The sequence below is a fragment of the Alosa pseudoharengus genome, unplaced genomic scaffold (genome assembly GCF_046254945.1).
Source record: "Alosa pseudoharengus isolate Yale_2024_CS ecotype anadromous, Long Island Sound unplaced genomic scaffold, YU_APseudo_1.1 YU_APseudo_1.1_scf_1, whole genome shotgun sequence".
Classification (NCBI taxonomy): domain Eukaryota; kingdom Metazoa; phylum Chordata; class Actinopteri; order Clupeiformes; family Clupeidae; genus Alosa; species Alosa pseudoharengus.
This window is the reverse complement of record NW_027468564.1, coordinates 54,399,260-54,417,978: the sequence shown is the minus strand read 5'-3', so window position 1 is coordinate 54,417,978 and position 18,719 is coordinate 54,399,260. Positions and strand designations below refer to the sequence as shown.

The 18,719-nt window shown below is 43.4% G+C and overlaps 1 long non-coding RNA gene across 2 annotated transcripts; it reads left to right on the top strand.

Annotated features, from left to right (window-relative positions):
• The first annotated feature begins 9,076 nt into the window (after positions 1–9,076).
• On the top strand, positions 9,077–12,073 carry LOC143113149 (uncharacterized). 2 transcript variants are annotated; one of them, XR_012984839.1, is made up of 5 exons: positions 9,077–9,389; positions 9,874–9,962; positions 10,548–10,650; positions 10,753–10,880; positions 11,382–12,073. It is a non-coding gene; the product is annotated as an uncharacterized LOC143113149 (long non-coding RNA). The 2 variants fall into 2 exon arrangements; XR_012984840.1 differs by lacking the exon at positions 9,874–9,962 and having other exon boundaries at positions 9,084–9,389.
• The last annotated feature ends 6,646 nt before the right edge of the window (positions 12,074–18,719 follow it).

Sequence of the window (18,719 nt, the reverse complement as noted above, 5' to 3'; positions counted from 1 at the left end):
GTGACTTCAACCCACAGTCTTCAGAACCACCAGAGTCACCAAGCATAGCTGCTCCTAATGGTACGATGCTATTTCCTGTTGCCACTACAGTGAGCATATTTTGTCATTCATTTTAGAAACGCCATGTTGTCAGTGCTGTTTAGATTCTATGGGCTAAGCCCCGAATGTTTTCAACTGCTGGCGCCAACCCTGCTTCTAGCCATCAGTAAGCTCACGTCATGTTTGCTTGTCAAGTGCTCACCAGAAATGAACATTGCATGACACTCCTGCGATCCAAGACAGGTTCTCTTCAAGTTGTTTGTTTTTTCAATATTTATTTTGAATATTAATCAAACAGCAAACATCCTGACTTATATCCTCATGCACATCTCATCTATCTATCTATAAAGCAAGAAGCGTCTGTGTGTGTGTGTGTGTGTGTGTGTACAAGGATACAAGGATACAAGGAAGTTTATTGTCACATGCATATAGTTACTGGAAGTAAGAAATGCAGTGAAATTATGTCTGGTGTCAGCCTATTTGTGCATTAATGGGGGGGGGGGGGGGGTAAAAAGTGCAGTAGAAGAGGGGTTTAGTAGATTAAGTAGCAAGGGCTGCATAAGAAGGGGGGGAGGATTGGGATGGGGGGGGGGGGGGGGCACCAACAAGGAGCACCCAAGAGCAACAGGGGCAAGGAAAAACTCCCTTACCAAGGAAGAAACCTTGGGCATATCCACGGCTCAAGGGGCTAACCCAACTGCCAGGGGTCTTGGTGTGTGTGTTGGGGGGGATGACAAGGGAGATGGGATAGTGTGCTGTGTATGTGGGGAGAGGGCAGTGTGCAATATGTGTGTTGGAGAAGCTTCCTCATGAGACAATGTGCTGTGTATTGGGGGGGGGGGGGGCAGTGTGCTGTAAGTATGTTGGGGATGTGTGTTGGAGAAGCTTCCTGATGAAATAATGTGCTGTGTATGTAGGGGAGGGGAGGGGGGGGGGGCAGTGTACTGCAAGTATGATGTATGTGAGTGATGACAGTGAAGATGTGTGTGTGGGGGAGTGGAGCAGTGACTGTGTGTGTGTGTGTGTAGTGTGTGTGTGGGTAGGTGGGGGCAGTATGCTGTAAGTATGTAGAGGATGTGTGTTGGAGAAGATCCTGAAGACAATGTGCTGTGTATGTAGGGAGGGGGGGGGGCAGTGTGCTGTAAGTATGTTGGGGATGTGTGTTGGAGAAGCTTCCTGATGAAATAATGTGCTGTGTATGTAGGGGAGGGGGGGGGGGGGGCAGTGTACTGCAAGTATGATGTATGTGAGTGATGACAGTGAAGATGTGTGTGTGGGGGAGTGGAGCAGTGACTGTGTGTGTGTGTGTGTATTGTGTGTGTGGGTAGGTGGGGGCAGAATGCTGTAAGTATGTAGAGGATGTGTGTTGGAGAAGATCCTGAAGACAATGTGCTGTGTATGTAGGGAGGGGGGGGGGGCAGTGTGCAGCAACTATGTAGAGGAGGCTTACTGTAGCAAGCAGTGTGCTGTATGTATGTGAGGTGATGACAGTGATGATGTAAGTGTGTGTGTTTTTTGTGTGTGTGTTGGGGATGGGGGTGGGGGGGAGGCAGAAAGGCTAGGCAATCAAGGACATGGGTAGATAGATGGAGGAGAAATCAAAAATAATAAATAAAAAGTTCTATGGAGATGTGCAAAAGTTGCAGAAAGTCAGATATGTGTGTGTGTGTGTGTGTGTGTGTGTGTGTTTTGACGTGTGATGAAATAAGAAAATAAATAAAAGGTCTGTAGCATAGGGAGAGGGATGTAAAAGTGCTAAAAGTCATGTAGGTGTGTGTGTGTGGGGGGGGGGGGGGTGTCATGAGTGCTGAGGAGTGAATGAGTGCAAAGTCAGTATAGTGTGAGTTCAGAGTTGGGAAATGTTTGAGAGTGCTGAGGAGTGAATGTGTGCAAAGTCAGTATAGTGTGAGTTCAGAGTTCGGATGGCCTGGGGATAAAAACTTCTCCTGAGTCTCTCAGTTCTGGCTTTGTGACTACATAGGCGTCTTCTTGATTTCAGCGGTAGGAATAATCCATTGTTAGGATGAGAAGAGTCCTTCAGAATCTTTTGGGCTCTTAGGAGTACTCTTCTGGAATAGATATCTTGTAGAGCAGGGAGTTGAGTTCTTATAGTACGTTCAGCTGAGCGCACTACTCTCTGCAGAGTACTACAATCTCTAACTGTGGAGTTCCCATACCAGGTGATGATGCTACCAGTTAGAACACTCTCAACCGCTGAAGTGTAGAAGGCCTTCATGATGGATGTAGAAACTTTGAATTTCCTTAGCTGACGAAGGAAGTAGAGTCGTTGTCTGGACTTCTTCAGAACATGTTGAGTGTTAACAGTCCATGTTAAGTCTTCAGTAATGTGGACACCAAGGTATTTAAAACTTGTGACTCTCTCTACAGGTTGCCCGCTGATCATTAGTGGGGTGTAACTGTAGTTCTGCTGCTTCCTTCTGTAATCCACTACCATTTCCTTGGTTTTATTGATATTCAGTGTCAAGCTGTTAGATTGACACCACTGTGCCACCTCATCAACCTGATCCAAGTAGAGCTGTTCATTGTTGTTACTAATCAGGCCCAAGATCACTGTGTCATCTGCAAACTTGATGATGGAGGTATGACTACTGTTGGCTTTGCAGTCATGTGTGTAGATGTTGTACAGCAGTGGACTCAAAACACAGCCTTGGGGAGCACCAGTGCTGATGGTTAATGAGTCAGATGTCAGACCCCCCACTCTAACCACTTGTGAACGGTTGGTGAGGAAGTCAAATATCCAGTGACACAGGGTGGTGTTCAGTCCTAAGGCCTTCATCTTTGTGACCAAGGTGAGAGGTACTATCGTGTTGAATGCTGAACTAAAGTCAATGAACAGCATCCTCACATAATTCCCATTCCCCTCCTCCAGGTGAGTTAAGGTGGTGTGCATGAGGTTTGAGATGGCATCCTCTGTAGACCTGTTGGCTCTGTAAGCAAATTGGAGGGGGTCGAAGGAGGCAGGGAGGGATGAGCAGATAATGTTTTTCACAAGCTTCTTAAAACACTTCATCACTGTAGATGTCAGGGCTACTGGGCGGTAGTCATTCAGACATGATGGACTTTTGTTTTTCGGTACTGGAACAATAACAGACTGCTTGAGGCAAGTAGGAACTGTCTCTTGAGCCAATGATGTGTTAAAGATATAAGTGAACACAGGAGCTAACTGAGCAGCGCAGGATTTCAAAACCCTGTTAGAAATTCCATCCGGTCCAGCAGCTTTTCTACAATTAACCCTCCTAAAGGCATTGCTCACATCGACCTCAGAGACACAGAAAGGTGCATCCTCATTTGCTTCACATGCTGCAGCTAGTGCAAGATAGTCTGTGTTTTTCATGTCAAAGCGAGCATAAAAAGCATTAAGTTCATCAGGGAGGGCTTTACTCACATTCATCATAGGAGGGGACTTCCTTTCAAAGCCAGTGATGGTTCGGAGTCCTTTCCACACTCGTGCTGGATCACCCTCCAAGAAATCAGCTTCAACTTTGTCTCTATAGCGCCGCTTAGCATCTTTAATAGCTCTACGTAAACTATAAGATGCTGCTTTGTAATCCGTCATATCCCCTGAAATAAGCCCAGCATTATAAGTCATGGTGCGTGTCTTTAATGCCGTTCTCACTTCTCTATCCACCCATGGCTTCTGGTTAGGGAAGCTTCGGATCTTTACAGTTGGGATGATGGAATCAGTTAGCATATTGATGTAACTCAATGATACTTCCGTAAACTCATTGATGTCAGCAGAGTTCGTCTTGAACATCTCCCAGTCAACGTTGCTAAGGGCGTCCTGTAGCATGGCTTCCGATTGGTCAGTCCAGCGCTTGACCTCCTTCGTCACTGGGGGGTCCGTCTGACTTCTCTGCTTGTACATAGGCAGTAAGAAAACAGCGGAATGGTCTGATTTTCCGAAAGCTGGTAGAGACTTAGCTTTGTAACTGTTCTTGAACTGTGTGTAGCAGTGATCCAGTGTGTTGTCACCACGTGTAGGGAAGTGAATGTGTTGAATAAATTCAGGCATGGACCGGTTCAGATGTACTTGATTGAAATCACCGGCCACAACAATGGTGTGTGTGTCTGTGGCACGCATATCTCGCTGACTGTTTGTCAGACTGATTACAATCTTGGCAGGTGTCTTGCTACGGGCATGAGTAAGTGCACAGCCGAATTTGACGTTGTTTGAATAAGAAATGCAAAAGATATCGTTAAATAGCCTATATCGGTAAAAGAAGCACGCATTGGCTTTCGCCGCTAGCCACTCCCCCTCCCACACAGCACTGTAGGACTGTAAGCTACCAGTGAGGATAGAAGCAGGGCTTTGGCAGAATTGGACAGTGTAGGTTGCACGGGTAAAAACTTAAGCGAGTGCAAGATAATTCCACGGATTTTGCAACAACACGCCAACATGCCAACACACACAGGTACAGTGGGCATCGCTTTCAAATGACCACTTCATTCGCGCATTACGAGGCGTGAAGCTGCGTGAAGCTTTAGTACCACTTTCAGCCACTGTGCGTCGCTCTGCCACTGTACATCGCTCTGCCTGCCGCCCCCCTTCTGAAAAAGCAGGAGACTTGCCGAGAGTAATCCCAGCCTACGAATTCAATAACAAAATAAATCATGCATAATTAAACATTACCTCGATTTAGGCTACTTGGGTATGTCTTAAGGCTTGACTACACGGTGGTAACGAAAATCGAAATCGAAATTTGCTGTCTACATTATTGTCAGTGTTGGGTTAACGCAACTTTTGCTGACGCTAAAGTTTTCGCCAACAACTCGATTGGCACAGTGCCCGTTCAAACATGCCATTCCTGTAGAAAACCTGTAGCCCGATACATGCCCGCAGGTATGCCTGCTTTAACAATAGGATGATAGGGAAAAACATCATTCCAGCTAAGCATTCAATAATGTATACTGAATATCATAATATATTAGCCTATAATTAATGTGCAGTAGCCTAAGAAGAATTTAGGCATGACTGCATGTGATTTCTACAGATCGGAATGGAATAACAAATGTTTTGAGTTAAGGCTATAGGCCTAGCTTATTGCATAACTTTCCTGATAGTGAAGACAAGCCATTTTGTGATCGTTTGACATTTGCAACGATGTGACTCAAAAGCAGTGTTTGGTAGCATAAGTGACGTTTCTCTGTCTGCCACTTGTTGTCTAGCTGTGTGGCACGTCTTCTGAAACGTTAAATTCGGGACCATTAGCCCATGGCTTGTTTCAATTTGGGACCTTGCAGTCGGAAATGTAGTTTGTTTATTCAAAGTCTCACGTACAATGTAGCCTGGGCTATTCAAAGCATCAGTTTATTGCACATACTTTTCATGTAATTTTGAATAGAACTACATACTCGTGTTTGTTGGCCTGTTGTTGCAAAATCCGCGTAATCATTTTATGCAAGTAAACATACAGGAAGTCTTTATTGTTGAGATCAGAGATGATAATCAAATATCTTGCATTTTAACCGTGATTTGGTGCTGCCAAATCTCCGCTTATCCTCTCTCTGGTCCTGCGCGCAGTTCTGTGTGAGAGGGTGGCTATGGTAGAGCGGAGAAAGCCAACGTGTGTTTCTTTTACCGATATATAACGATATATTTAGCTTTTCTTATCCAAACAATGTCAAACTATGCACTGCACTTACTCATGCCAGTAGCAAGACACTACTCATGCCAGTAGCAAGACACCTGCCAAGTTTGAAATCGAACGGACCAACGACACGCAGACAGACAGACAGACATTCCTGCAATTTATGGATAGATAGATGCGATGGCTTGTTTGTTGGGATAGGCATCCGACAACGAGTACTCGGGGCAACAGCCAGGTCTATCATTCGTCATAATTCTTCAAACCCTGACTTGTGAATCTAAAGGTCTCCACCCACTGTTGCTCAGTGAAGTAGAGCTATAATCGGCCTTTAAATTTAGGCCCGACAAGACCCGACCCCCACAGATATCAGCCCGAGCCCTGACCGAGCCCGAGACTGACAGCTTTTTAAAAGCCCGAACCCGTTTACAGCCCGACATTATTCAAATGTCCGCACGCACGCAGCTCTTTTGCCTTTTGTCAAGAATGAGTAACATTTGACATCATTTATTCATGACTAACGTAGCCTAGGCCACTTGGAAGTTGGAACAAAGAAATAAAATAGCAAGTCCTCTCAGCATTCTGAAGTTTGCGGGAACCCTCCCATACGCAGCCCCGACATTAAATAGTTCTTGCTCCAGCTTTTCAAACCCCTCGCCATTTACGATATTAAAAGGCCTATAATGTCTTTACAGCGAAAGCTGACACACTTCTTCTCAGTAATCATTTGTTTCACCTTTGCAGGGTTTGATTTTGTTGCTGTAGCCTAACAAACGATGTGATCGATCCTGATGGGCACTGACAGCTTTGATCAACATGCCTTATCAGCGACGAATTCCCTGCCGTTCTACAGAATGTTGCATCCTTTGGATTTTACATAACCACTGGCTCATTATTCTCATTATGCACATGATCAAAACTTTTCCACACCTCAGACTTTGCTTTCTTTGCCGGTGCAACTAAAACGCCTGTCACAAGAGGCCAGCCTCTGTTTCACCTCCTATAAAGCATCCATTTCTGCATCTTTCTCGCAGCTAACCGAAACGCATCACCTGACCGCTCATTTAGCCTACCGTGCAAGCCCGAGCCCGCGTGAAATGATAGAAATGAAGCTCTATAGAATGTACTGTATACAGTGAAGTGCCAAATTTAGAAGTCATTTCCAGTGGAAGAACAAAATGCTGAATGAAGCCCAAAGATATGAAGGCATATCTGGCAAGTTGTTATTTTTTGAAGACGTACTGTAAATGGTTGGGCTATAGGCCTAGTTTGCAAGAGGGAAACATAAAGCGTGAGCATGCCACACTATCCACAGCTGTGGTAGCGGGGGTAGGAGGATTACTGTTAGCGCAGGATTTATATAAAATTATATAAAAACAGAAGGCCTGCCTCGAATGCAGGCTTGCCCAAAAAAAGGCCTGTGGTTTGCGCAGCCTACAGTAAGTAGGTCAGTGAGATAGGGGTCCTAGACTTCTTTTAAGCTGTCTCAGAGGTGGAAAGTTGCGTGCGTTGGGGGCAGGGCCGAATTAACATATCATAGACCCTTGGGCCCCCCCTGCCCCCCAGCCAACGTGAATCTGGCGGTCAGTTAATAGGCCTATCTGTGAGGCCAAGGCTCACCAAATAGCCCGTTTGTTTACAACTAACATTCCATTTAATTAAACTGCTTATGCTATGCTGAAATAGTTTCAACATTTTGAATATCAGTGTCGGGTGAATTAGGAAATGCCTTATGGCTGAAAGCTGCTTGGGATCCCCCCCTGTCAAGCAATAACCATACAAAAAGTTAAAAACAGATGACATGATGCGCGTCACTGACATAATGCGCAAATAATATAGCCTAGATATTCCAATATATTCGAATACATGTGTTTATTTTAGAGGGGATATTCAAACGTCATTTTTGAGCAATTTTGACAGCCCTAGTCCACTGTAGGCTACGCCAATCGCCTATTAACACCTTCCACCTAACCCCGGTGAGTGGGGGTCGCTATAATGCGTGTGAAATAGCACCATTGAGTAGCCTATGCGAAATAGCCTTAAAATCGTTCCGGTGTTGTGTGCCTTCTGGTTTCTCCACCTACTGGTTTCCTTGTGCGTGCATGCGCTGCAGCAGTTGTCAGACATTCACAAACAAGTTGTTTTAGGCGGTTTGAAGTCGCTTTTCATACGCCATGAGCGCTCGGCTACATTACAGCCACTCGGACAAAAGACATGTAAAAAAAGATATGTTTTGAAAACTAGCATTAAACTGGATTCGATCCCGCAAAAGCAACACATGCGTGACTCTCTCCATCCTGATTCCCTACTCTTTGAGCCAACTAATAGGCTATGTTACGCGAATCAATTAACTATTGTAGGCTACCATTAATTAATAACGTAGGCAACACCCAGGTAAAATGTTGTCCAGGCTATCTGAAACAAGGGGTTGCCTCTCATCTACAACAACTGGTTAACTTGGGCTGCTACAGTCGTCAGTGCACTGTGCACAGTAGGCCTATGCTCTTTGTGGTTGATCAACTAAAAATAAAAGATGTATTTGGTGATGACGTTATTGTGGGCCTAGTAGACCTACATTTTGAGAAATTAAATGGTACGAGAAACGATCTACATAGCGCACAGTGTTGCGCGGTCTGCCCGAAATTAGATCAATACAGTAAAGCATCAATACAGTAAAGTCAACAGTAAAGAAGCTGAAGACGCGAGTTAAAATAATAAAGACACCCCTTCAGGAAAAGCGATATAGGCTATGGGAAATATTGGGAAAAGTTCTTAAAGAAGATGACAGTACAAGTTATGGTCTATGTAGGCCTACTTCTTGCGAAGCCATTTAAGTATGACAGCCAAAACGGGCAGCCTGCAGGAATAAATCTACCGGTATGTATAGGTTCGCGCATGCATAAAAGTTACCTTAGTTCGTTGTGTTTGTGACTTTAAACAGTGGATGTGCTTTAGTAAATGTGCTTTGTGCTTCATTCAGCATTATAAACCAGTTCTTACGCTAACGTTTTGACCAGCAATGTATCTCAGTCTTGCCTATACCTTGCCTCACCATTTCTGTTTTCGAAAGAAAGATGTATGTCCATGGCCTTCAAATCGTATCCTATTGTGTTCTAATCCTTGGTGGTTGCATGCGTGCTTGCGCTCTTATTCTCATTCTCTCTCCTGCGCAAACATTATGTCCTGCATGCCTACACTGTTAGACTTAACTGTAATTTCCCAGTATCCTTACCGCAAAATGGCCAGTAAAATACCACAACATTATCATTACAGTATCACTACTGTATTTTGCATTGCATTATGGGCATTTTGATGACGTTTCATACAATTTATGGTAACTTACTGGGAAATAGGTAGTTTGTGGTAGCGCTACTGTTAAACACTTTCACAGTAGATAAAAACAACAGTGCTACCATAACTTTAAATGTCTCCAGCAGCTGTTAAACATCCAGTTACTTACACAGTAAAATCGGCAGTGTAAAATTTGGAGTGTAAAATTCCATATGCACTTAGAGAGTTTATTTTAATCATGCAAGTGTAAAATAACCCTAAGAGTTGATTACTTTGCACTTTGCTCTGAAGAAACTATGTTGGTAGCAGCTAACCACCAGCTCCGCTCTAGAATCTTTGGTAACCACGCCTCCAAAGACAGCCAACGGCTCCGCGCGCGACTCTGCTGATTTCAAATTTTCCTGTTGGATTTTCAGTTCACTTCACCACGGAGTTGGTTGCACGGGATTTACGGTGAGTTTGATGAACATATTTTGTGTAAGCTAAATGTTGTTTGGAAAATTGACAACAAGGCATGATTTATTTTTTAAAAATGACATAGGTTAGATTACGTTGTTAATCATTTAGTTCTAAGGTTTTGTTGCTTTTGTGCGCGCTTAAAGCTAGCACTAACTTGGCTAGTTCATGGTAACCTAACGTTAACGTTATCATACCTATTTTAAGCGCGAATGTTAGCTAGCACCTTATAGCTAACTCTTTAGTGTGGCGGACCTTATTTGAAAGCAAACGGGCTGCCGAAATAATAAGAGATGTTATTGCTTTTAGAAAATTGAAGTAATGTGGGTAATTACAATTAGCGTTATTAGTTGGGGGGCGTTACATTCATAACGTCAGTAAACCATTTTTCATGATTGCAAGATTATGTCACTTAACGTCAATGTGAGGCATAGGCTTAAAATACATTGCCTAATTGTGTATCGTTTGATTTGCTCTACAGGACTAACCCCAGATGCTGATAAAAATACAGGACTGAACAAAAGTTTGTGCGTGTCACTGAGCTGAAGTTCAGAATTTTTCTGGATGATGGTAGGCTATGTGTTAAACTATCCTTGATGCGCTATACTTAATGTTGTGTGCAGGCACGGTTGTCTTCTTATGTAACGTTAGCCTGTTGCTTTGCTTCGCCTTTGATGACATGTAAATACAAACTTGATATTGGCATGTGAACCTTGACGGTGTGTTCCGAGTAACGTTAATTGATTCATTTCTTAAACGTAGACGTTTCAATGTATGCGAACGTTATACTCAATAATGGCTAATTTCAGTCCACATGTGATGGACTGAATTAGACGACAATGGACGAAATTCGCAAGGTGCATCAACACAGTAAATTAAGTAAACGGTGTCATGTATACAGCCATGTGTTTATATTATGCTTCTGACATATTGCTACTATCTCTAAAATGGGGGTGATATTCCGTTTGGGATCCGATTTGATATAACTCAGAGCTTGTTTATTTCTGATGCATCATACTGAAGGTGTAGTTCATTCTGCATTAAACTTTATTTAAACAACTATGTACAAAGATAAATGGACCAACTCAAGATAAAATGTTCAGTGAAATAATAATGCTGCCATTGTGATACATTGTATGTTGTCATCTCCTGTAGGACAAGACCATAGCCCAGAGCATGGCTTGCATCTGTCACGAGATCTTCAGGAGCTGATTGATGCAGCAGAGAGTGGGGAATGATGATGAAGAAAATGACGCAGGTCAGATACTTTAAAACAATTGAACGATTTTCTCTCAGTTGGAGTTGTTGATAAAGTTTGACTAAGATGTTAATCACATCGATGTGCCTCTTTTTCATATAGCATGGGATCATGAACTTGCAGGGATACTTCTCTTACTCCACCTCATTCCACCGGTTGCACAAGGCCACAAAAGACCCGGGAAGATGTCTGCATCCATGGCAGAGAATCATGTTGTCATGTTCTTAAAGGTTGGTGGATGATTCTTGTCGCCATCAGTTATGCATGTGTGCCACCTTTTAGATTAGGCCCACGTTAAAGTGTTGCCTTCTGTTGCGTTGTTTCTTTCTTGCATTCAAATAATGAAATTTAACAAAATCGGTGTTGGTCAAAATATTTTCTCCACTTGCCTACCAGTACATAGTGCTTGTATCGAGATGTTCTCAAAGTAATGACGGCTCATATTTTTTCTCATTCAAGCTAAACGCAAGTAAAATCAAATTTCAGAGTTTATGCACAAAATGCAACTTTTAACATTCTGCAATCACACTACATTATCAAGATTTACACTTTTATCCAGATTTACAGATTTATGTAGGCTACACTCAACACTCTTGAACCATACTATTGATATTGTCATACAAACATTGGATAATAACCTCCACCGTCAATGGAACATGGTCTGAATGTCTTTTTCATCATCTGATATGACACTTTAAGCCCTGCATTAAAGTGAAACAATTCATTCACAGACTGGAAACAGTGTACAAGAACATCTGGATGCCATAGGAGAGCAAGCAGCCATACCTCCTTGCAGCTGGACCCAAGAAGAACACCATCCATGCATACTACATTGTTCTCGACAAGTACGCCATCCCATGCATGTCAGCCAGTGCAGTTGGCGCCTTTGATGAACTGTTCAAGAGTCATTTTGTGTTCGGTACGTCCTACAACAAAGTACTTCACAATATGTACACCTTTATCCAAACAACAATCTACGAAATAGACGTCGGCCAGGTAAAGGAAACACCTAGGGTAGCAGAACTAAGAGCAAGGTTGCTCAATTGAGGAACAATACATAGTAATGATTTGGGTATAAATGCTATTCAATGTTGGTGTTTACTTCGCAATCTGCCACTCATGTTTGGTGACATTATCCCAGAGGGAAATGGTCATTGGTCTCTTCTTTCATTGTTGATACAGATAGTGAATATTGTATTTTCCCCTGTGTTAACTGAATGCCTAACAGTCTAACTGAAATATTTGATAGGTGAGCATCATAGAGTATTCAAGCTTTTGTTCCCAGAATCTTTTAAAATGATTGCACTGTTGCATTACATTGTTGCAGATTTGAAGACTGAAGCTAGTTACATTGTCACATTCTTGTATTGTGCATGTACTGTAAAGTATTCAATAAAAAAGTATTTTTAATTAAAAATAAAAATCTCTTTTTCTATATATATATACAGTAAGGATATTGTACTGGACATTGCAGTAAGGACATAATACTGTTGAAGGAACTTACAGTTAGGCTACTGTAAAGGGATAGGTAGGTAACTCACTGGCAACACTGTTGCCAGTGAGTTACTGTAAAATTAAGTCTCAGTAGGGGCATACTGTACACTAAAATTGCGGTAAGGGTATCTTACTGTACACTAAAATTGCGGTAAGGGTATCTTACTGTACACTAAAATTGCGGTAAGGGTTTCTTACTGGAAAACACATCTACAGTAAGGCTACTGTAGAAGACTACTTACAGTAAGTCACTGGCAACAGTGTTGCCAGTGAGATACTGTAAAAATACAATAAAAAGTCTAACAGTGTACTGCGTGTAGTTCTACTGCATAAAGTTTCGCAAATAAATTAGTTTGTTTTACAGAAATGGCCTACTGTCACACTGCATGCAGGCTATAACCAAAAGCACACATTTTGTAAATAAGCGGGTCGGATCGCGGGTCGGGTATAATTTTGTCCTAACTAATATTCGCGGTCCGAGTTGCGGTCGGGTTGATTAAAATATCGGGCGACCGCGGGCCGCCTGTGACCAAACCCGCGCAACACTGCACCAGACCGCGATGTCTTCAAGGGTTGAATGAAGGGAGTTTGCAAAAAATACTGTATTTTTCAAGTCAATAAACATTCTTAATTTTCGAATGTATTTGTCAGGGAACATCTGACTTTTAAAAACCATAGGCCTGGTAGTCGCTCAGACAAGGAGTTATAAGATAAAGGCAATGCCATTTGTGTCACCTAATGCAGTTCAGTGAATTAGCAAGATACCATCAGAAGCCAAAAATCATAAAGCACCTGTGCGCGCGCGCGCTCTCTCCCCTGCGCACGAAGCTGTCTGCGTGTTGTAGGCTAGATTTGCGTGAGTTCTTTCTATCTGCTTTACTTTTGTGAGTTGCGACCACCTAGGCTATGTTATAGACGTTCTATGAGGTACCAGTGTTTAGCTGTGTCACAAAACAATAAGCTTTGTCAGACTTACTTATTACTTTTAAAATGATATTCAGGGCTATATACACTTTAAACATTCGGGGCTGAAGACGCGACAAAGCCTTGCGTTAATTCTTCAGATGGGAAGTGTCAGGAATTTTCATACGAGAGACGTTCTCATTGGTGGTTAGTATAGGGAATTGACAGCAACATATCCAATCACATTATGAGAGATGCTGAATTTAACATAAACTGCGATGTTTGATTTTAAATTAATATAAATTTAGCCGGGACTGTAAGCTGGCACACGTGGGTGCTCGATGTTTTCAGTGGGTGCCCGAGAGACGGAGCACCCACGGTATCGGCGCCTATGACAAGCGTATCTCGCGGTTGCATCCATTACAAGTGGTCAGTGGCAGGTGTTGGGTGTGACCTCTCCGGAAGTCAACAACAATCTCTTTGGTCTTGCTGACGTTCAGCAGGAGGTTGTTGTCCCTGCACCACGTGGTCAGATGGTCGACCTCCAACCTGTATTGAGTCTCGTCGCCCTTGGTGATGAGACCCACCAGAGTTGTGTCGTCAGCAAATTTCACTATGTGATTGTTGCTGTAGGTTGCAGTGCAGTCATGCGTCAGCAGGGTGAAGAGCAGCGGACTGAGCACGCAGCCTTGGGGGGCCCCTGTGCTCAGTGTGATGCTGCTTGAGGTATTGTTGCCAACACGTACTACTTGAGGCCTCTGACAGAGGAAGTCCAGTAGCCAGTTGCAGAGGTAGGTACTGAGTCCCAGTTTGTCAAGTTTGCAGATGAGTTGTTGTGGTATTATGGTGTTGAATGCAGAACTGAAGTCTATAAACAGCAATCTCACATATGAGTCTCTTTTTTCCAGGTGGGTGAGGGCTGGGTGGAGGGCAGAGCAGATTGCATCCTCTGTAGACCGTTTGGCTCGGTATGCAAACTGGAAGGGGTCCAGGGTGGGGGGGAGAATGGATTTGATATGTGACATGACAAGCCGCTCAAAGCACTTCATGATGATGGGTGTCAGTGCCACAGGGCGGTAGTCATTGAAGCAGGATGGAGCAGTTTTCTTCGGCACAGGTATGATGGTGGCAGCTTTGAAACAAGATGGGACGATGGCTTGCTTCAGGGAAGTGTTAAAGATGTCTGTGAAGACATCCTTAAGCTCCCCTGCGCAGTCCTTCAGCGCACGACCAGGGATGTTGTCTGGACCTGTTGCCTTACGGGTGTTGATAGCAGCAAGTGTCCTCTTCACGCTGTCGGCAGAGAGGCACAGGGGCTGCTCATGTAGAGGGGGATGGGTCTTCTGTGGGCAGGTGCTGTTTTGTGCTTCAAAGCGAGCAAAGAAGCGGTTCAGGTTGTTGAGCAGAGGGATGTTGCTCTCGCAGCTCTGTGGCGCGGGCTTGTAGTCCGTGAGGGCCTGAATGCCCTGCCATAGGCTTTGTGCGTTCCTGCTGTCTTTGAAGTGGGTGGTTATCTTGTGAGTGTATTCCTTTTTTGCTTCCTTGATGCCACGGGACAGGTTGGCTCTCGCTGTTCTCATGCCAGCTTCATCCCCAGCTCTGTAGGCTTTGTCTCTGGCCCTCAGCAGCCTGAGGACATCCCCTGTCAGCCATGGCTTCCAGTTAGCCCGAGTGATGATGTCTTTTGTGTGGGTCACATCATCGATGCACTTGGTGATGTAAGAGGTTACAGTGTCTGTATACTCCTCTATGTCTGTCTGGTTGTTGTAAGTGGCTGCCTGCTTAAACATTTCCCAGTCTGTTGTGTCAAAGCAGTCTTGAAGAGCATCGGAGGCTCCCTCAGGCCACACTTTTACCTGCTTACGAACCGGTTTGTTCACTTTTACCCTTTGTCTGTATGCGGGGATTAGCATAACAGTGATATGGTCTGAAAGTCCAATGTGGGGGAGGGGGTGGCTTTGTATGCTCCTTTGTGTGTAGTGTAGACCAGGTCCAGGATGTATTCTCCTCTTGTTGGAAAATCAACATGCCGTCTGGGTGTGCCGTCTGTTGTTCACTGACAGCCTGGTACAGTTCACTAAGAGCCGCGTTCTTATCGTTGTTGTTGTTGGTAGGCGGGATGTATACTGCGACTAGTAGAATCGCAGTAATTTCCCTTGGCAGGTAAAAAGGACGGCACTTTATGATCATAAACTCTGCCAGTGGTGAGCAGTGTTTGCATACTACTACAGTGTCCTGGACCACCAACACAGCATCACTGGCGAAGAGAGCTCAGCGCCGCCTGTACTTCCTGCGGAAACTCAGGCGAGCAAGTGCTCCACCAGCCATCATGACCACATTCTACCGAGGCACCATTGAGAGCATCCTCTCCAGCTGTATCGCTGTGTGGGGCGGAAGCTGCACTGAATACAACAGGAAAGCCCTGCAGCGCATAGTGAACACAGCTGGAAGGATTATTGGTGCTTCACTCCCCTCCCTGAAGGACATTTACACCACCCACCTCACCCGCAAGGCGACCAAAATTGTGAGTGATGCAAGTCACCCCGCTCACAATCTGTTTGATCTACTGCCCTCTGGGAAGAGGTACAGAAGCCTACGCTCCCGCACTACCAGACTCACCAACAGCTTCATACACCAAGCTGTTAGGATGCTGAACTCTCTCCCTCCTCTCCCCCCTCCACCCTCAGCTACATAACATCCTGGACATTGGACCCACAATGGCCGCCTGCACCACTCCACTTGCACACTTGTACACTTTGCAACTTGTTGTTGTTGTCCTGAAAACACAACACTTCTGCTGCTCTTACATAACTTGCACCACTATGCCACTTTATTTCTTACTTAGGTCAAACAGAACTACCTCAGCCTCTTATTGGCCTGACTTTGCACTAGTATTTTATTTTATTGACTGTCTATGCACAATTTCAACCAAATTTTGCTGCTCTTATTTTTTCATTATATGTGCCCTCTTATTTACTTATTTACTTACTTTTTTGTTTACTTGAATGTTATGTTTGTCTGTGGACTTAAAATTGGTAAAATATGTCTTGTCTCCACCGTGGGATAGTGAGAAACGAAATTTCGATCTCTTTGTATGTCTGGAACATGTGAAGAAATTGACAATAAAGCTGACTTTGACTTTGACTTTGACTATAAACAAACATGCAATGTGAACGTCTGGGATTGGGAAGAGCACTACATGCTCTGAATAAGCACGAAGTCAAACCTTTAAATGAAACACTTTAATAATCAAAAAAATAAACCGCTAATGAAGTAAACTTGTGACCATCAAAAATCGTTTATCGCCTGTAACTCAGTGATAACAGGACGTAACAGGAAGGCATTTGGCTGAGCAACGGAGGTTAATATGCTCTATATTTTGTCCAAATGATGTCTGTCTATCATCGTTGCACTCCGAGAAAACCAGAATGTTTAATTTGTCCTGCGTTTCTTCTACAGCTGCAAACGGGATTCACTCGCAGTTAACCAAATATTTCTTTATTAGGGCAGGGCAGGCATATTTCTGGCTATTAAATTATTTCTAAACCAGTCTGCTAAAGTCTGTAGTGAAGTCTGTGTAGGGTTTTCCAGGCTCCATTTCTTTTTACGAGACACCCTACTCACTTGAGCCATCTACCGGTTGTTTGGGTTGTTGCAGCGTCTCACTGGGAAAATACAAATTAAAGTCGCGTGACACCGCGTGATCCCACGCGCGGACCGCGAGTGAAGCTGGCCAAGTCGAAGCACTGCCCACTGTAGGCTATATGCGGTGGCTCTTCAAAATGACGTAAAAAATGATGTGCAATAAGCGGACACTTCGAATAGCCCAGGCTACTTTGAACTGTCTTTAGACTTTGAATAAGCACACGACAATTCAAACTGCAAGGTCCTAAATTGAAACGAGCGATAATGGTCCCGAATCAAAGAACGTCCCAGAATGCCACACATGCAAAGCATAACCAGCGACAAGCAACGAGTGGCAGACAGTGTGATGTCACTTATGAATAGCCCAGGTTACTTTGGACTGTCTTTAGACTTTGAATAAACAAACGACAATTCCAACTGCAAGGTCCTAAATTGAAACGAGCGATAATGGTCCCGAATTAAAGAACGTCTCAGAATGCCACACATGCAAAGCATAACCAGGCAGCGACAAGCAACGAGTGGCAGACAGAGTGTGATGTCACTTATAGGCCACCAGAGACTGTTTTTGAGTCACACCGTTGCAAATTCCATGATGCATCATTCCACAAAATGGTTTGTTTTCTCTATCATCAAGTTATTCAATAGGCTAAGCATATAGCCTTGACTCAAAACAGCTGTTAGGATTGTCATTTTGATTTGTAAAAAATGTCACATGCAGCCATGCTTAAATTCTGCTCACTTCACATTTACTATATTATTATATTATCTGTAGGCCTATTCATTATTGAATGCTTACCTGGAATTATGTTTTTCCCTATCATCCTATTTTTAAAGCAGGCCTACCTGCAGGCATGTAATTGGGCTACAGGAATAGCATGTTTGAACGGGCACTGCACTAGTTTCCAAATAATAGCCTACTACAGACAAGGACACAAGTTACTCTCCTTAAAATAAAAGGCACCTAGACTTACACACCACTAATATAATGTAATCATGACATTAAAGGTAGGTGTTAAAAAAGTAAAAAGGTTGACAGTGGGTTATGAAAGTTAATAACAATTAAGTTACTCAAACTTGTTTCATTTTCTTTCTCTCCAGACATTTCCCATTATAGAGCAACTGGTTCTGTGCAACCAAAGGTATTCCGCAAGATACAGCATGGAAATAGGAAGAGGCCACTAAATGACTTCTAATACAAAGACTTCAAATGGTTATAGTATTCCATATTTAGTGTTTTGCTTCCCCATCGTCTGTCTTCAAATCAGAATCAGACTTTTCTAACTGGAAGCAAGACGGTAATTCAAAGACCATTCCAAATCAGACCATTGTAAAAATAATTGTTGAAAAAAAAATTGTGTAAATATGATGTAGTTGTTGCTCACATGCTGTGTGTGTGTGTGTGTGTGTGTTTGTTTGTTTAAATGTATGCAAACTGGCAGTGAAGGTGGTTTCTCTTATAAACAAAAGGGGAAAGAGTAAAACTTGTCCAATTGAACAAAAATGAATATGATTGTACAAATATTTTGTGCATGGATGTTGACCGGTTGTTGGCCCCTCAGTGTATGATGTGGCCCCTTTGTGGCCCCTGTCTCAGAAAAATCCTAGAACCGCCACTGCTGCAAATTAACTACATTTTATTGAAATCAGAGCAACACTGACATGACAACAATGACAACAATCTCAAAAAAGCACAATGTTTTCAACAATCCCTTATTTCTGATGCTCAGCAGCCAGTGTTGACTTTTTGCAGTCTGGATAGATCTGTCACTGATCTTCCATTCTAATAGATGGCAGTTTTGATCCAACTAATTCTGGTATGGTGAAACCAAACTTCACTTCTTGTTTTTGCCATGATTTTGCTCTTGGTACACAAGACAACTTCAAAGCTGAGCAAGGAATGGTCAAGTCAAGTCAAGTCAGATTTATTTATAAAGCGCATTTAACATGCACATAGTGCAATCCAAAGCGCTCCACAAACAAGACACATAACAACAAGACAAGCGATGCTGGATGGAGCTGCGTAGTCG